Source organism: Falco punctatus, assembly GCF_963210335.1.
Source record: "Falco punctatus genome assembly, chromosome: 10".
Lineage (NCBI taxonomy): Eukaryota > Metazoa > Chordata > Aves > Falconiformes > Falconidae > Falco > Falco punctatus.
The window spans coordinates 29,080,501-29,097,241 of record NC_137590.1 but is presented as its reverse complement, the minus strand read 5'-3'; the positions used below and the strand labels follow the sequence as shown (position 1 = coordinate 29,097,241).

At 38.2% G+C, this 16,741-nt stretch overlaps 1 protein-coding gene and 1 long non-coding RNA gene across 5 annotated transcripts in view; one reads left to right on the top strand and one right to left on the bottom strand.

The window, feature by feature from the left end:
• The window catches only part of IRAG1 (inositol 1,4,5-triphosphate receptor associated 1), a 123,362-nt gene that overhangs the window by 95,830 nt on the left and 10,791 nt on the right, over positions 1-16,741 (bottom strand). The window contains exon 1 of one of the 4 annotated variants that reach the window (XM_080404696.1): positions 6,609-8,590. The exons of the other annotated variants lie outside the window; for them this stretch is intronic. The gene's annotated coding sequence lies outside the window, so the exon portion shown is untranslated. Of the gene's footprint in view, positions 1-6,608; positions 8,591-16,741 lie in introns of those variants that run through there. 4 annotated transcript variants of the gene reach the window in all.
• LOC308070415 lies at positions 9,929-11,339 on the top strand. Its single transcript, XR_013930734.1, has 2 exons — positions 9,929-10,319; positions 11,278-11,339. It is a non-coding gene; the product is annotated as an uncharacterized lncRNA (long non-coding RNA).

Below are 16,741 nucleotides of genomic sequence, written 5' to 3'. Positions count from 1 at the left end.
AATCAAACCAATAAAACCAACCACACAAAAACCCCCACAAAAACAACTTCTCAAAAAAGGACTGTCTCAGGAAAAGTTACATTACTGTAGCAGGATTCCTTATACATCCGATGCTTCACAACACTCTGCTATTAATAGACTGTTGAACTCTTGTGGTTCTATTTCATCTCTGGGTTTCGTCACTGAAACCCAAATGAAGTTGCAAGTGTGCCAAGGCAAAGCTTTCTTGGCTCATTTACTAGTATCCTGCTAAGTGGTAATGTCAGGAAGACTATTCACAGGGTGTGGGGGGGGAGGCAGTGATGGCAGGGAAGAACATTACATTATTAAAATGTGTTTACTTATCCCGTCATGATGGGCTTCATTTACAAATGTTTAGTTTATTGAAATTTAGCGATAACTCTAAACCAGTGACTTTCACATGAAAGCTTTAACAATAGTCTTGACAAAAAAAAAAAAGGCAAAAAATTAGAATTTAATTTTATTGCAATATGTTTTCAAATTTTTTTGTGTTTCACATTGGAGTTTTTTGGAGGGGGTTTAGGGTGTATTTTTTCTGGGTAGATGTATGGGTTTTGTTTTTTCATAATATTGATTAATAAGCTATTCATGAGTACACAGCAAAAGGAAGAGGGCAATCAGTACAACAATCAGAGGACCGAACTTGCATCTTAATTATGATTTATAAGTTACTGCATTTTATTTGAGTATTACAGTGGCTAGGTCATAAGGTAAAGAGAAGGTCACAGAAGATTATAATTGGATAAACCGATGTCTTTCACATGCCATGTGATACCTGGAAAGCAAAAATCTTCAGAACTTCTCAGTTATAGTATTCACTTCTGTACATATTTCACTTAATTATATTGTAAATTGCTATTGTCATAAATAGTTTACCATCTGAGCATCTGTTTCTTAATCCAGACCAACTGCCTGCTGATATTGTTATATCTTTGCTGCAAGGTATTTGAGTGTTCAGTCTCATCATCTTAAAACTCAGTGTCTGACAAATATCACTCTTAATGAACAATCTGGAGTTTTTTACCCTATAGAGGTACAGTCAGCTTTACTAGTTCTGCTGGTATTTTGGACTTGTAATTGCTTCAGTTACGACTCCATTTCCTATACAGGAGATACTTATTACATTAACTTGAAAGTTAAAGGAGCACCTGAACCTTCAAGCATACAAGCACTTCTCTTGATCTCCAAAAGCCTTCTCTTTTTACATGGGTCCGTCTAAGATATCTGCTATAAACTTCTTTTTGTAAAGTTTGAGAAAGTTTACCTGGCCTTAAGCTTTCATAGAAGTATTACCATTTTTCGCTGTGTTGTCATCATAACTTTTTGGTGTTGTAAGTCACCCCACAATCATTTCATTTATATGTAAACACGTTTTAACTACTTTGCACTGCATATAATAAACTGTGGTCAACATCTTTAAGTATTGTTATCCACAGCTGTTTTTGTCTTGCTTATTCTTTTTCAAAGATGCTAGCTAAAACAGGATGGAGTTTATTGTATTATCTCTCTCCCTTCCTCCCCCATTTCCTATCCCTGTACCCTCAAGTCTTCCATATACCTTCAAAGACCTTACTGGTATAACTGAATCCCTCCACGGCAATCCCCACCAGGCTTGGTCCTCTTTCTCCAGTCTTAGAAAAGATACAAACCTACAGTTATTAAACAGTAAGTGCTTCTGAAGCTTGTCAGTATTTTTCCAGGTCTTTGTTCCTAGGAGACTGCTTCTACAAAATTTATGTAATATGCATTCTGTTTTGTTAATAAAATTAAACAGCAGTGCAAACACTGTTTTCACACACATCTCTATGTGTTTACCTGTACCACTTTCAAGGTCTTAAAACTTTTCACTTTCTATCTCATAAGCCTACTTCTCTTTCCTCCACTCAGCCATCACCATTTAGTACTCAAGTAAGCAGCCTACCCTGATATTAATTGGAAAAAAAAAAATCAGATTGTTGAAAAGCTTCTATTGTGACTAACGCTCCTTTGATGTCTATTTGAAGTTCCCAGATGTTTTCAAAGACAATTAAAATTATTTTTTAAATAAAAAGAAAATGGCTTGTAGCCCCTCCAGGTGTGACCTTTTGTGACCATCATGTTATCTGTAGACAACTGTGCTCACAAATGAGAAAAATCCTGTACAAAAATAATAAAAATTTACAATGCCCAGCTTTTTAAGCAGAACTAATATACAGAGACAACAAGAACATAGTTCTGAAGATCTGTCTTTTTTTAAAAATATTAAATCTCTTTCATGTTCTTCACAGGCATTTACAAGTTTGAAAGTCCATGTCTCATCAGTTTTCTACAACAGAAACTTGTGGGCATGGCTGCAGATGACAAAAAGGAGATATATAAAGGATAAACACTGATGAGTCAGAAGAATAAGAAAAAACTACACAAGTTTCTACATATGTCCGAGGAGGAGGATCAGCTCCTTTGGTGGAAAGTTATGAGAGCAAGAAGGGACAAAAAGCCCTGAAGATGCTCTTTTACATTTCAACTGGTAATCACAGAACCCTAGAGGTGCCTTCAGTGTCCTGTGCCACCTCCAATGATTGCAAATTCATGATTCTGTAACACAATACAAGCACCCCATCAGAATTTAATCCACAGCTACTCCAATGTTCTACCCTTCCAGAAAGCAGAGAACTGCAACAGTTAATTCTCTGGAGGATAACAGGTCAAAAGCAAACCTATTCAACATCCCAGCTCTTTTTTTTCCCTTCTTACATTATATTGAATGTACAGAAAGTTTAGAAGAGTTGGGAAAGAACCAGATCAACACTCAAAGCCACCTGCACACTTCCCCTCCTAAATGTGGGCAAGTATTGTTAAATATTCTGTATTAAGAACAATGCATTCACATAGGTTTTTACCATAAAGCAAATATCTAGTCAGTTTTAAGTTTAAGAAAAATTCTATGCTTGCGCTAAGCACTTGTCTGCTTAACCACAGGACTTAAGGAGATAAGCAGGCACAGGTAACAGTTTTTAAAAAGGGAAAATAAAAAAAAAAAAAAAAAATAAAAAAAAAGAGCAGCGGGTAGCGATCTACTTAAGTCAATAAGATGGCAGCCTCCAAACTGGGAAGCATAAATTTTCATTTTAATTGCATTAGTTGGCAGAGAATTGAATACTTATAATATGCAGTCCTTAAAGTTTTCCAGGCATGCAATGCTCCTAGTATATATAATTTCTGTTGTTCTTTTGCTAGAGCCTTACCCAGAAACTTTAGTCAAGTAAAAAAAAAATAAATATCAAAACACGGACACAAAGGTTAGCAGGTATGTTCCACAGTATTTCGTAAACAATGAGGCAGCACATGCATTGGCAGCTATTTATGCAGTAGTGTCTAACATTCATATGAATAGAAACAACAGAGTCAGAAGAGAGGCTCTGCCATGATACACCATTAATGCTTTTACAGGCACTTCAGAACTGAACTGCAAATTCAGTTTCCAAGTTTCATTTGAGAAAAAAAACAAACCAAGGAAAAGACCACACCACAAAAAGCAACACTCAACAGCCAGACAGCCCCCAAACATATGTATGTAACATATGTAAGATGGGGCAAGCCACAGTCCGCCAGAAGCATACATATAATATTTATATCTCATTATTTTCATGCAAACACGATCACTTACAGGAACAAAATGGGTATACCAGATCCCATCTTAGAACAAACCTAAATTTCTAGGCCTAAGATTCTAAAACTCAAGCCTTCAGCTTCCCGAACGTATCTGGCCACTATAAAACAAAGGGAACCAATCTCCCACAACAACAACAAAATCAGCTCCACTACCTCACTGCACAAATCTTTCCTTCCCACCTCCATCCCTTCTGAATTCAGACTTCTCATCTTTTGCCTGTCCACAAGAAACCAGACTCACCATCCCATCCCTCTTCAGAAAAGTCTGTCTACGCTACTGCTTTGTTGTCCCCTCATTCCAAGCTTTCCACATCGGGGAAACAAAACCATTTTAAGAAGTTGTATTTCTTAAACCAGTCAGCCTCATTCCTCGGAACTGACCTAATGAGGGAGAAAACACGATCCAGACAAACAATACAACAGATGCTACTACTCCGTATATTCCATGCTGCTGGCTCCAGCTTTTTATCTGGAGAAGCAGCTGCATGTCACTTCCTACCCACCAGCACGGGCATTGGCTTAAAGTCATCTTCAGGTATGAAGTCGTGTATTTGGTAGAACAGATTTAACAAACTAGTTAGCATTTCATAACAGTAACAAGAAGATGCAACATTTAAGCATTCAGCATAGAATTTCACCCATTTCCAGTTGCTTTCCCCCTTCATCTGTTCAGTAGTAGGTTTGTGTTTTTCAAACAAATACACTGCTTTCAGCACCGCACATAACATTGTATCCAATAACTCTACAAATTTGACAAAGGTTTGTGAATATGTTAATAAAAACCTTATTATTTTTGCAGTCATAGCAAAACAACATTGATATTGCTGCTCACAGGGCACCCAGCTTAGTTCACGTACGCTTTTAGTTTTTAGGAGCTGCAGTAAGCTGCCCTGCAGTCCACAGTGCTTAACTCCCATGTAAGCCCTTTTCTCACTCAGACTGTAAACCATCTTGTATTTCTAATCTTGCCTCCAAAATATTGATCCTTTCCATTACATATAAAGTTTTGTTTGTTCTGATGCCACACAGAACTCATACTGTATAAAACACATTAAGTCCATTAGCAGAAAATCCATAATAAATGATTTAGCAGGCTTAAGTGCTACCTGAACATGGTACTATCTTCCTCACGAGTAAGCAGGGTTAGCATAGGCCTTTGAAGGTTTATGGTTTTGAACTTTCAAGTCAAGATACAGAAGACTTTCTGGAGGGTCCCTGAATTGGTGTTCTTTCTGAGTCCTCAGACATGAGAAAATGCTAGGAAAAAAACGTAACAGATTCGGCTATATCAGTAGTCCACAAAAATCAAGCGTACTGCCACACAGCAAGGTAAGGTAGCCATTGCCTGCTGCTCTAGTTGAGCATAAACTGCCCAGACATTCAACACTAGAGAACTGCAAATTATTTTTTTCTTTTTTTACAGAATCTCAGGGAAAATAAAAATACAACTTTAAAAATAGATTACTTAAATATTATCAACTTGCCCATTATTCCCCAGTGCTGTACCATCTGCTCAGTACTAAACCTACATTCCTAGTTGCAGAGTTGCAAAAATATGCCATTAAGTATCTGTGAGCTGAGTTACTGGTTAAGAACTTGACTACAAGAATACAGTAGAATTTACAAACCTTAACCAAGCACAGAAGCTGATTATGACAGGCATTATAACAGAACCAAGCACCAACACACCTCCTCACTTTTGGAAATATAGCTATCAATTTATAATTTTTTTAAAAACAGTTGAATAGAGGAAAGGCAAAAGGCTTGCTTCCTTCCTTTACACACTTGCTTCGTCTATGTTTCACTAGTACAAGAACCCATAGATAATCCACTGTTACCCGTTTCAGTCTTTCCAAATTAAATGGAAAATTCCTACCAATTTTGTTTCCAGAGCAGATATAAAACATAAAACTTTTCTTGTGAGATATACATATCTAATCTGTTTGCTCTTAGAAAGTTTATTGTAGATAATTAACTACATGGATTTGAGAAGATGCACTATATACAGTTGCTTCCAGTTGTAGGAATCCAAAAAACATATGCTTGTAAGTGCCCCTACTAATGTTTAAAAGAAATTCCCCTCTCTCACACTTTTGTTTTTTTAAAGGTTCAGAATAAATCTGGGGAAAGGAAGCACTTAAAATTCACTCTACCTTGTTCCACAATACAAGAAGCATTTAAATAACCTTAACAGTAAATCCCACTGTTTTTATTTTAAACAAAATTTCTGGAACAAAATTCAATTTGCCAAACAAAAGCAGAACCTTGGATGTCATCTTTTTCTGTATAATAATGAACTTAACCCTTCCTTGAGAATTGCTAAGGAAACATATGGATAATTTCACAAAGTATCACAAACTAAAGCCCTACAGATGAAAGTAAAAATAAACAATATCCTCTTCTCTTCACTCATGCCATTAGAATAGTAACAGAATATAAACTAAGCAAGACAGCAATTGGTCATCCTCATGGAAAAGTCACCAAGAGTCTCACCTAAGCTTTACAATATCAACATAAGAGAAAAAAAAAATCATAAAAATCACCCTATAACTTGCTATGAAGCTGAAGGAAAACCTGTCATGTAAAACTACATGATGATATGCAAATTTTTTTTGTTGTTTGAAAGAATAATAAAAAAAAAAGTATCTCATTATGCAAGTACAAAAGTGCTTGCCAGGCATTTGAGGGCAATGTGCTAGGGTTTGGGGTGGGAGCAAGGAAAAGGTACAGCAAAACAGGATATTACATGAAGGATCTGCAGTGCTAGTGCTTGAGTCCAATCAGAAAAACTTTGATCTCACAAGGGCATGACTAAAAAAAAAAATCTTAGTTTTTTTTTAATAGATTTAGTACCTACCTCAGAAAGCAGTAGGCATATGATCCTTTTGCAGTCTACCAAGTATAATTCAGCCACTTTCCCACACAATCTCACATACCTCAACTCTTGTTACTGGATGATATAATGCATGGCTTTGCATTCCTTTTCACCAAGAACGCTCCGAGCACTGCAAGAAAGATTGTCAGCAGGAGCGCTAAATGTGCTATTGTTTACAATGGTGTTCACCCCTGTAACTTGGGTGTTAAGAGCAATAATTTAAACAAAGGCTGCAATAAATTAAACAAAGGCTATTCAAAACTTCCATGTTGTTAAGGTTTGGTCAATCCCTCATCATTATCCCCGATAATCCATTTCCAGGTACATTTTCTGCAGAAGAGAGAAAAATCTACAGAAAGGCCCTTCCCACATTAGCACTGCTGGGACTGGCAAGTGTTTGTTTTTGTGTTGCTTAAAGCCCAGCCATTAATACTCAGAAAAGACAGTATTATCATTAGCAGTTGTCCTAAACTAATTTTTCCTTTTCTGTGCCTTTCTCAAGTATGGAAGGCCCCAAGTCTTCCATACTGTACACCATTTAAAACTCACTACAGAAGTACCTTCCCACCCCAATACCATCATCTTCATCACACTCAGCTATCACAAGACCTTCACAAATGTTTGTGCCTACTCCTGTTCTATAGTTAGCATTACTCATCTGCATGTTTAATATGAAATCTTTATTATTGAAATAAAATAGAAAAAATTCTCTGCTGATGTTATCTAAACAAAAAATTAAAGGGAACTTCAGTGTTCTGAAATTGAGAATATCTCAGATTTTTTTAAAATATTGGGTGAGGTTTTTCAAATAACTACTAATAATTTAAATAATTTAATAATTTGGAGCACATTTTCTGACTTTATATTATTCTTACATGACAAAAATTCCCATCCAAGGACAGAAGCTCCTTACCTGTGACTGGAATACATTTTCTATTCATGTGGACCTGCCTTAAGCTTTTATACTAATGAGATATTTTAACAGTGGCAAAAAAAGCAGTTTCATGCTGCTTCGGGAACTGGAAACACTGGGAAGCAAAGTGCTGATAACTCAAACTGAGCCCACCCAAGCTGTGCAGGCCTTGAAGCAGCGTAACTATGTTTATAAACCACCATATAATCCCTGCCAACATTCTGACCACAACCAAAATACATACCATGCTCAAGCTCTGCTGGGTACTGATAACAATAGTTAAGGCCTAGTCTGCATCCACCTAAGGTCCCCACACAGCACTTCTAGCCTTCACTGAATTCCATGTCAACTGGTAATTTCTCTTGCAAGGATATATACAGAGCAACACTGAAAAATGCATGTAACTTATGCTACCGTTTGACTGAGCTAGCTTAAACTAAGTGGTTTGCATAGTTGCCAGCAATCTAAACTGCAAATTTAATTAAAGTCTACTGGTTATGTTAATGGCATAGCTAGCCATCTCGGACAAGCTAGAATATTAGCTAAACAGCTTTCAAAACTTGTTGATTTACATGAGAGGGAAAAGTGCTTTTAAGATGCCAATGGTATCTTTGAGTTGTTCCAGTTAGCATCAATAGGAATATGCAAACATTTGGGTTACTAGTGAGTGACTTAACAATACTCTCAGTTTTCTAGAAGCAAAAAGAGAATTTAAAAAACAGATCTTGTCCTTTTTAGCAGTTCCATTTTAATATGTATAATCACAAATATTTTGTCCACATAAACATTGCAACTAATAGTTTGTTAAAACAAGATTAAAAGCTAGACACTGAGATGTAACATTGCTTCTCAAGACTGAAGACATATAGTAAAACATTTGCCTGAAAGTCTATTATACAAATTATTAGTGCATCTAAATAGTTTAAGTAAATGTCAGAAGTGCTTTTACATGACTTTAGTGTCTAAACTCCCTAACATAGCATTGTGTTTAGTATTTTATCATAGACTTTTTGTTCCACAGCTCAGAAGTCTGCAATTTTGTCTCAAATACACTCTTGAAAAACATTGCAGAATTGGATAAACTGAAGGACAATGCTGTATCCTACAAAATTCAACAGTTTACCATTTTAGCTAATGTGAGAAACTATGGACTAGGGTATTGTTTATTTAAATTTATGTTAAGCCCATATGTAAATGTAAAGATTAGACAATAAAAGATATGATCACCGCCAGGTGTCCAGGATGCCGCTTGTGAAAAGATACGATCACCGCCAGGTGTGCAGGATGCCACTTGTGAAAAGATAAGATCACCGCAACAACAAAAGCATGACTCCACTACCTCATGAACATGGAAGTAAAGATGTATAAAAAGGGACTGTTTGAACTGCTCAGGACGGCAGTTGGTGGAGCGCAGACTCCCCTGTCGTCCAGCGCTGTTTTGCTCATATTCTACTTGCTATAATTAATAAAATTTTAATTGGATTATGATCCGTTGTGGTCTCAATTTATAACAATTTCTGGTGCCGTGACTCGGATAAGGAAAAGTGGGCTTTGGTCCTCCGGGGAGGCGCCCCGCGACATTTCGCGGCCCTGCGACCAACAGCTTACTCCAACCTTACCGACGAACCTAAATTCTAGAATAATGAGCAAAGGAGAAACCGGTAAAATCCCATAAAAATTCTGTGCACGGGAGTCCGGACGAAGACGCAGGACGCGTAAGTATATTGCGAATTTGTTCGCAAGGTTTGCCGTTCGGGCGGGATTGGGTTTCCTGGAATATAACGAATGAGAGGTTCGATATACTGAACCAAGCAAGTGCGGACTCTTAAGTACTGCGTCTCCCATCTCCCGCGAGGGACTGGGCCAGGAACAAGGGGAGCGAGTGAGTGTATGTTTGTGGATATTCCAGAAGATGGGGGCGAAGGGCAGCAAGCCTTCGACTCCCATGGGAAGGGTACCTACTGTACCCAAGAATACCCCTCTGGCATATATCTTAGACAATTGGAGATATTTCCCTGGAACCCTAGGGAAAGATAAGCAGAAAATGATAGAATATTGTACTAAGATATGGGGAGGGAAGAAGATTTCTAAAAATGTCTTTTGGCCAGTCTGTGGGTCAGAAGAAGATTGGGAGGAAACCCAGGGACCTCAAGCAGATATTAAATGGCCACTCCAAAGACCTAATTGGGATAATCAGGATCCAATGCATAGAACTCATATGCAGGACCTGAGAACTATAGTAATTCAGGGGATTAGAGAAGCAGTACCCCGTGGCCAGAATATCAATAAAGCATGTAATGAAATGCAAAAAAAAAAGATGAGAGCCTCACTGAGTGGCTGGAACGACTGAGGAAAGCCCTTCAGCTGTACTCTGGGGTAAATCCAGACAACCATTTAGAGCAAGCGCTCCTCAAAACTCAGTTTGTGGAAAAATCATGGGAAAAACTTTAGTGGAACACTTCAGCAGGAGAGGACAGATAAGGGTAAAAGAAATAATTAAGCAAGAAAAGCAGATGGCCAGCAAGGGCATAAATTACCTTAGACTGATAAGAACATTGCAAATGAGCAAAAGGTGAAAAGTACACCATGAGGAAGACCTACAGCCTTCCTCCCATAGACCACTGCCCACATTCTAAAGACCCCGGCCCACAATTTTTGGGAGAATCTGCACAAGGGTGAAAGACTGATAAGCTAATTAGCATACGAAGCGAGGGTAGGCGGGTTCAGGTAATGAATATGTATAGGCGTTAATGGAATATTCATTGTTTCAAGCTTATTTGCTGCAGTGTTGCTTATTTTGGTTACCGGATTTATGGAATGTGGAATTTGACTTTGATAATTGTTACTGTGATTTTGGCTGTATTTTTGATAATAATAGTGAGCTCTTGGTGTTGCTGTAGAAAGATACCTGTGTGTTGCATTTTGTAAGTAGTAATTCTGTAAGTGATAAGTGTGTTCTGTGAGTGTAAGCTGGGAAAAATGGGAGGAAAGCAGAGTGGTGGGATTTTAAAGAAAAATCCGCTAGGGTGTGTTTTGAGTCATTGGAAGGATATTGGAGGATCCGCTGGTGGAAATGTGAATAGGAAAACATTGATAAAATATTGTAATCAATGGTGGCCGCTTTATAAGCTGGAATGTGGAGAAAAGTGGCCTTTTAATTAATAATTACAAGGTTATTAATAATTGTTATACTCATTTATGCTGGAAATGTGAGAACATTTCTGTATTCAGTATATTACAAATGTTGGTATGTGGTTATTGTCTTGAACATCCGAGGGGTGAATGTGAACCTCTGTATGTTTTAAAGTGTATATGGTGTAAAGAATTATTATATGTATGGTGGCGACAAGAAATTGAATGCCCTGACTGTAAGGTTTGGACGCCTTGGGATAAGAGAGAGAGCTGTAAGTGAAATTAGAGTCTCTGTGGCTGGGATAGCGATTGAGATAATAGTAAGAAAGGTCACTGGAAGGAAATGGGGGGGGCAGCTGGGGGAAGCGTGAATAAGAGAACTTTGGCTAAGTACTGCAGTCAGTGGTGGCCCCTGTATAAGTTAGGGGACAGAGAAAATGGCCCTTAAACGGCACACTGAATTATAATGTTTTGTTAAAATTAATGTTATTTTTAAGACGAGAGGAAAAATGGGATGAAGTAATGTATGCTGGTATGTTTTTCACTCTGAGGAATCACCCAGAGTGGCAAAAGAGTGTGGTATTAACCTAGCTCCACAAGATCCCTTAATATTAGCAATGCAAAAGGATCAGAGGGGAGGTTGTGGTTCCTTCTATGGAGCAACCAGAATGAAACACGTTGTAAGATAAAAAAACTTGTGCTAATGTATGTAAGATCTGAAGCCGGGGGGGGGGGGGGGGGGTGTGTGTGGAGATTAAAAAAAAAAAATACAACAAACAAACAAACAAACAAAAAAAAAAACAAACACCCTGTGAAAGTGTTAAAGTATTGGGGTGAGTTTGTACAAACCCCCGTACCCCCTCGAAGGTGCGGCTGAGTCCTGCGGGACGCATGGCAGGGTGTTTGCTATTTGCCTGCGAAGGCTGATATGTAATAACACAGACTTAAAGCAACAAGTAGCAGATTTGCATTCAGGGTAAGAAAGAGTTAAAATAGAAGTGCTGCTGCAGAGGCAGGCCTGTGTAACCTGCAGAGCAGAAACAGCATCTCCTGCCCCGAATCCTCCTCATGGTGGGGAGTAGGGGGTTGCTGTTGCTGACAATTGAGCAGAAGGACCTGACAATGTCACCCCGATTGCTGCAGCATTTGCAGCACAATAGGACCGGTAACGGCCCCTCTAGGGCAGGCAGCGGGTCTGAGGAGAGTAAAGGTGAATCTCTGATGGGGAAATTTAGATGTTTGAAAATTAGTTGTGAATAGGACTGGATAAAGGTTCGAGTTGATTTTTACTAAGGTAATCGTGATGTAGAAAAGTTGGTGAATACAAAACCAACTTATTTGGTGTTAAACTTCAGTGAAAAGAATTTGTTACAGTTGTGGGAGCTGCTGGCCACCAGGAAAATATCCTGGAACCTTTAAAGTAAATGTTGAGCTTATCTTTAATTCAACAGAAAAGTGGAAGAGAGGACCTCCCTGAAGTAAAAGAAATCTTTAACCAGGTATATCTGGAAGTAAATTCCAGGTAAGGGGAAAAATGCTTTCCCTGTTACAGTAGAAATGATAAACGGGAGGCCTGCCTAGTTCAGGTAAAACAATATCCCTTGGTCAGCAAGGCTGTGGGGAATATTGCATAAAAACTAAAATAAAATACACTCTGTAGTAGTTCTACTAATGTAAATCTGTGTTTTACCATGACTGTGACTTGTTATGGGATGTGCAGATGAAACTCTGCATTGACAACAAAGTACAAGGAATAAGGTTGGTCAAGTGCCTCCTACCACAATCAAGGGCAAGACTGGGTTGGCCTCTGTGTTTGCCACCAAGAAGGATCTTGAGCTCTGCTGCTGGCTGCAACCCAGTAGGCGTTGAGCGGTGGGGACATATGCCATGCCAGACCTTGATGTGAGGAATGGCCCCCTCTGTTATAAGAGGGTCTTCCAGGAAGGAAGAACATAAGATGGCCCATTAAGGCACTGATTTGGAAATTGGAAACCGCCTGGCCGACCATGAAGCCATACAAGTAGCGGAGGAGGTAGGAAAGGAGGAATTATCCTTAATACCAGATGGTAAAATCCAAACTGTAAGTACAGATCAGGAGCCAAATTATTCTAAAGAAAACTTAAAGGTCATTCAGACATGAATGATAAAATAGATAAGTGGACTTATTTGAGGGATGGTCATATAGTGGTACCATCCAATTTAATATGGACCACAGCCGTAATAGAACATAATAAGATGCATTGGGGAGCTGATAATTTATATAAAAGTCTAAATCAGAAATTGATAGGGCAGAACTTGTATACTGTAATAAAACAGGTGACTCAGCGATGTGAAATGTGTTTGAAAATTAGCCAGGGCAACAGTGGCAAGTTGATTTTTCCAGACTTTCAAGAATTGGGGGGGTACCAATATTTATTAAATGAATGGACACCCCAACGTATCATACAGTATTATAGACCTGCAACTTGGAATCCTAATGAACTTATTACTAACATGCAATTTGCTATTATGGTTTCACCCGATGGCGTTAAACAAATGCGACCTGTGAGACCTGTCAAAAGGTTAATCGAAATAACCTGAGACAAAAACCTCTCGGAGGACGTTCCTCAGCATACAGACCTTTCTCACACATACAAGTGGATTTTACTGAACTACCCAGGGTAGGGCGTTACAAATATTTATTAGTAATGGTGGATCATTTAACACATTATGTTGAGGCTTTTCCTACCTCCAAGGCAACTGCTAACCAAGTTACTAAAGTGTTACTTGAACACATTATACCTCGATATGGAGTACCTGAAGTAATCGACTCGGACAGAGGAACACACTTTGTGTCAAAAATTGTTAGAGATCTAACAGAAAGCTTGGGTATTAAGTGGGAATACCATACGCCATGGCATCCACAAAGTTTGGGAAAAGTTGAAAGGATGAATGGGGAAATCAAAACTATTCTAACTAAATTAATGATAGAGACCAAATTATCATGGATTAAGTGCCTACCCATGGCACTATTAATTCTCAGAACTAGACCCCGAGCGGATATGGGAATATCAGCATTTGAAATGGTGTATGGAATGCCCTATAGAATTGAAAGCCCACAAACAAATATTTTAATTCGAGACCGTGCGATAAATGAATATGTTTTACAATTAGCAGAACATCGTAACAAGCTTTGGGAACGCGGACTGATTGTGCAACGACCCCCGTTGGACTTAAAAATTCACAATGTTAAACCTGGGGATTGGATATTGATTAAAGTGTGGAAGGAAGAAACCCTAAAACCCAATTGGGAGGGACCTTATCTTGTTCTGCTTACAACAGAAACGGCTGTCCGAACTGCTGAGCGTGGATGGACTCATGCCAGTCGCATTAAAGGCCCAGTGACGAGACCCCACTGGAAAGTAATCAGTACACCAGGTGACACCAAGATAACATTGAGAAGATAAAGTTATGATAGAGACTTTATTTGATTATTTTGCTGCATTACCTTTTGGTATAAAGTGTGTATTGCTGTTTATATTTGCTATAATTATTTTTTTTTATTATTTATTATATATGGAAGCGTACAAAGTGTGTTGAAAGAAATTGCTAAACTTATACAACCACACAATATTGAATAGAAGATATGCTGATGCAAATAATATATGCATTCTAGATATATGAATTAGGTGTAATAATTTGAACTACAATTGCTATCCATTTGCTTGTTTTAAATGTAAGGTATGCCAGGATAAATGGTGGACACACTGTGAATTCGGATACCCTCCGACAGGAGTTTGCACACAGTGTTGGAAAATCCAAAGAACTCTTACTGAGTAGAAATTAAAACAATTAGAGTCTAAACAAGAAATTATTTGAGAAGCACATGAGTGGTGGGAAATTTTTGCCAAAGGAATAAACCCTCAATATTATTGTTACCACTCCACCGAACCAGTCCCCTTTGTAGCTGAAATCTTGGCTATAAAGTGCAAAAGGGAAGTATTAACCGTGTCTTGCTTTGTCCCATTAGTTAAAGCTGCAAAATAGGAAGCCTATGTAAACAGGCAGAAAGCCTAAAGCAGCTGTTCTCCTGAAGAATTCCCTTGCTGCCGAGAAGATGGTACACCTCGTGGCTCGAAGCAACCGAGTCGACGGGCAAGGCAGAGGAGGAACATACTGCGGAGAAAAGAACCAGAACAATGGGATGCAAAAGCAGCAATGGCCGAAATTCCCCAGGACTGGTAAAAATATACTCAAATTGGCAAAATTGACAGACACCCGTTTTCCTGGTATACCGTTAGTTTTGTTATTGATAATGACCCAAGCAAATGGAAACCCTCATGAACCTTTTAAATGGACCTTAATCAGGTGGGAGGGACAAGTAACCATTCAGACTCAAGTTACACCAGGAGCTAAATGGGTTTGTTCAGACATCGGAGTAACGCCTTGCCTATCCCTAAACATGTTTAATCAATCTCAGTTTTGTGTACAGGTGATTATTGTTCCTCGTCTGATCTATCACACCTCTAAGGAGGTGTTACGCCACTTTGAAGGAGACCTGAATAGACAAAAACGAGAGCCAATTACAGTGGTAACCCTAGCTACACTGCTGATAGCGGGCGGAGTTGGAGCAGGTACAGGCATAGCCTCCCTAGTAAAAGGTCAAGAATTACAAAGTTTGCAGATGGCTGTAGATGGGGATTTAGCAAAAATAGAACAATCTATCCAAAATTTAGCCGCTTCAGTAAAGTCTCTATCAGAAGTAGTGTTGCAAAATAGAAGAGGATTAGATCTATTGTTCTTAAAGGAAGGAGGGTTATGTGTAGCTCTCAATGAAGAATGTTGTTCTTTTGCTGACCATACGGGATTAGTCCAGGACACCATGTCTGAACTCTGGAAAAGGTTAGATCAACGTAAGAAAGATCGTGAGGCGGGCAGGTCATGGTATGAAAACTGGTTTAATATCTCACCTTGGCTAACCACTTTGTTGTCTGCTTTAGCAGGACCACTTATTATGCTGATTCTGGGACTCATATTTGGGCCTTGTATATTACGCTATATTTTACACTTTATTAGAGAACGGTTTGACTTAGCTAAATTGCTTATTTTAACTACGAGGTCTAGGGAAAAATATAAGAGTGTATCTATTAATGAGGATGAAGATTGTTGTGAATGCGTTATGCCACGTGAAAACTATGCCTATTGTAATTGTGAGATATTACCTTGTGAGTGTTATGATAAATGTTGGGATTGTGGAAAAAGGTTTGTTCGCAGTGCTGAGAATGAAAGCAGTGTATAATAAACAATAATAGGATAAAAAGAAAAAGGGGAGATTGTGAGAAACTATGGACTAGGGTATTGTTTATTTAAATTTATGTTAAGCCCATATGTAAATGTAAAGATTAGACAACAAAAGATATGATCACCGCCAGGTGTCCAGGATGCCGCTTGTGAAAAGATAAGATCACCGCAACAACAAAAGCATGACTCCACTACCTCATGAACATGGAAGTAAAGATGTATAAAAAGGGACTGTTTGAACTGCTCAGGACGGCAGTTGGTGGAGCGCAGACTCCCCTGTCGTCCAGCGCTGTTTTGCTCATATTCTACTTGCTATAATTAATAAAATTTTAATTGGATTATGATCCGTTGTGGTCTCAATTTATAACAGCTAATAAAATTTTACTTAATATAAGCAAGCAGATTGAAAAAAAGGAACTGGAATTAATGCAAGTAATGATGACAGGCTGAAACTGCATTCATATTAAAAAAAAGAAAAAAAATTCCTTAATAAAACTTAGCAGTTTGGAGAAGCCTCTAATTTCTATAAATTTTTCCACAAATTTAATACAGCAGATCTTGAAAAAAAGCTTTTAATCATGAGAGCAATATTCAATTTTGTAAATTCTTCCTGTCATTGTCTATCTCTTAGCTCTCCAATAAAGATGTAGGAAAAAAATAATCATACTATTGAGTAGCAAATACTACAGAAACTATATTTCAAAACAAAAAAAAGCAACAATAAGACATTGTTTCAACAGACAAGATACTAATAGGACTACACATTAATATTTTTTTTAAGATGCTTGCCTATTACTATTAAAGTTGATGAGAACACAAGAACAATTGTTAAAAAATACTGTTTCCTGACCCTGTAAACACAAATAGCT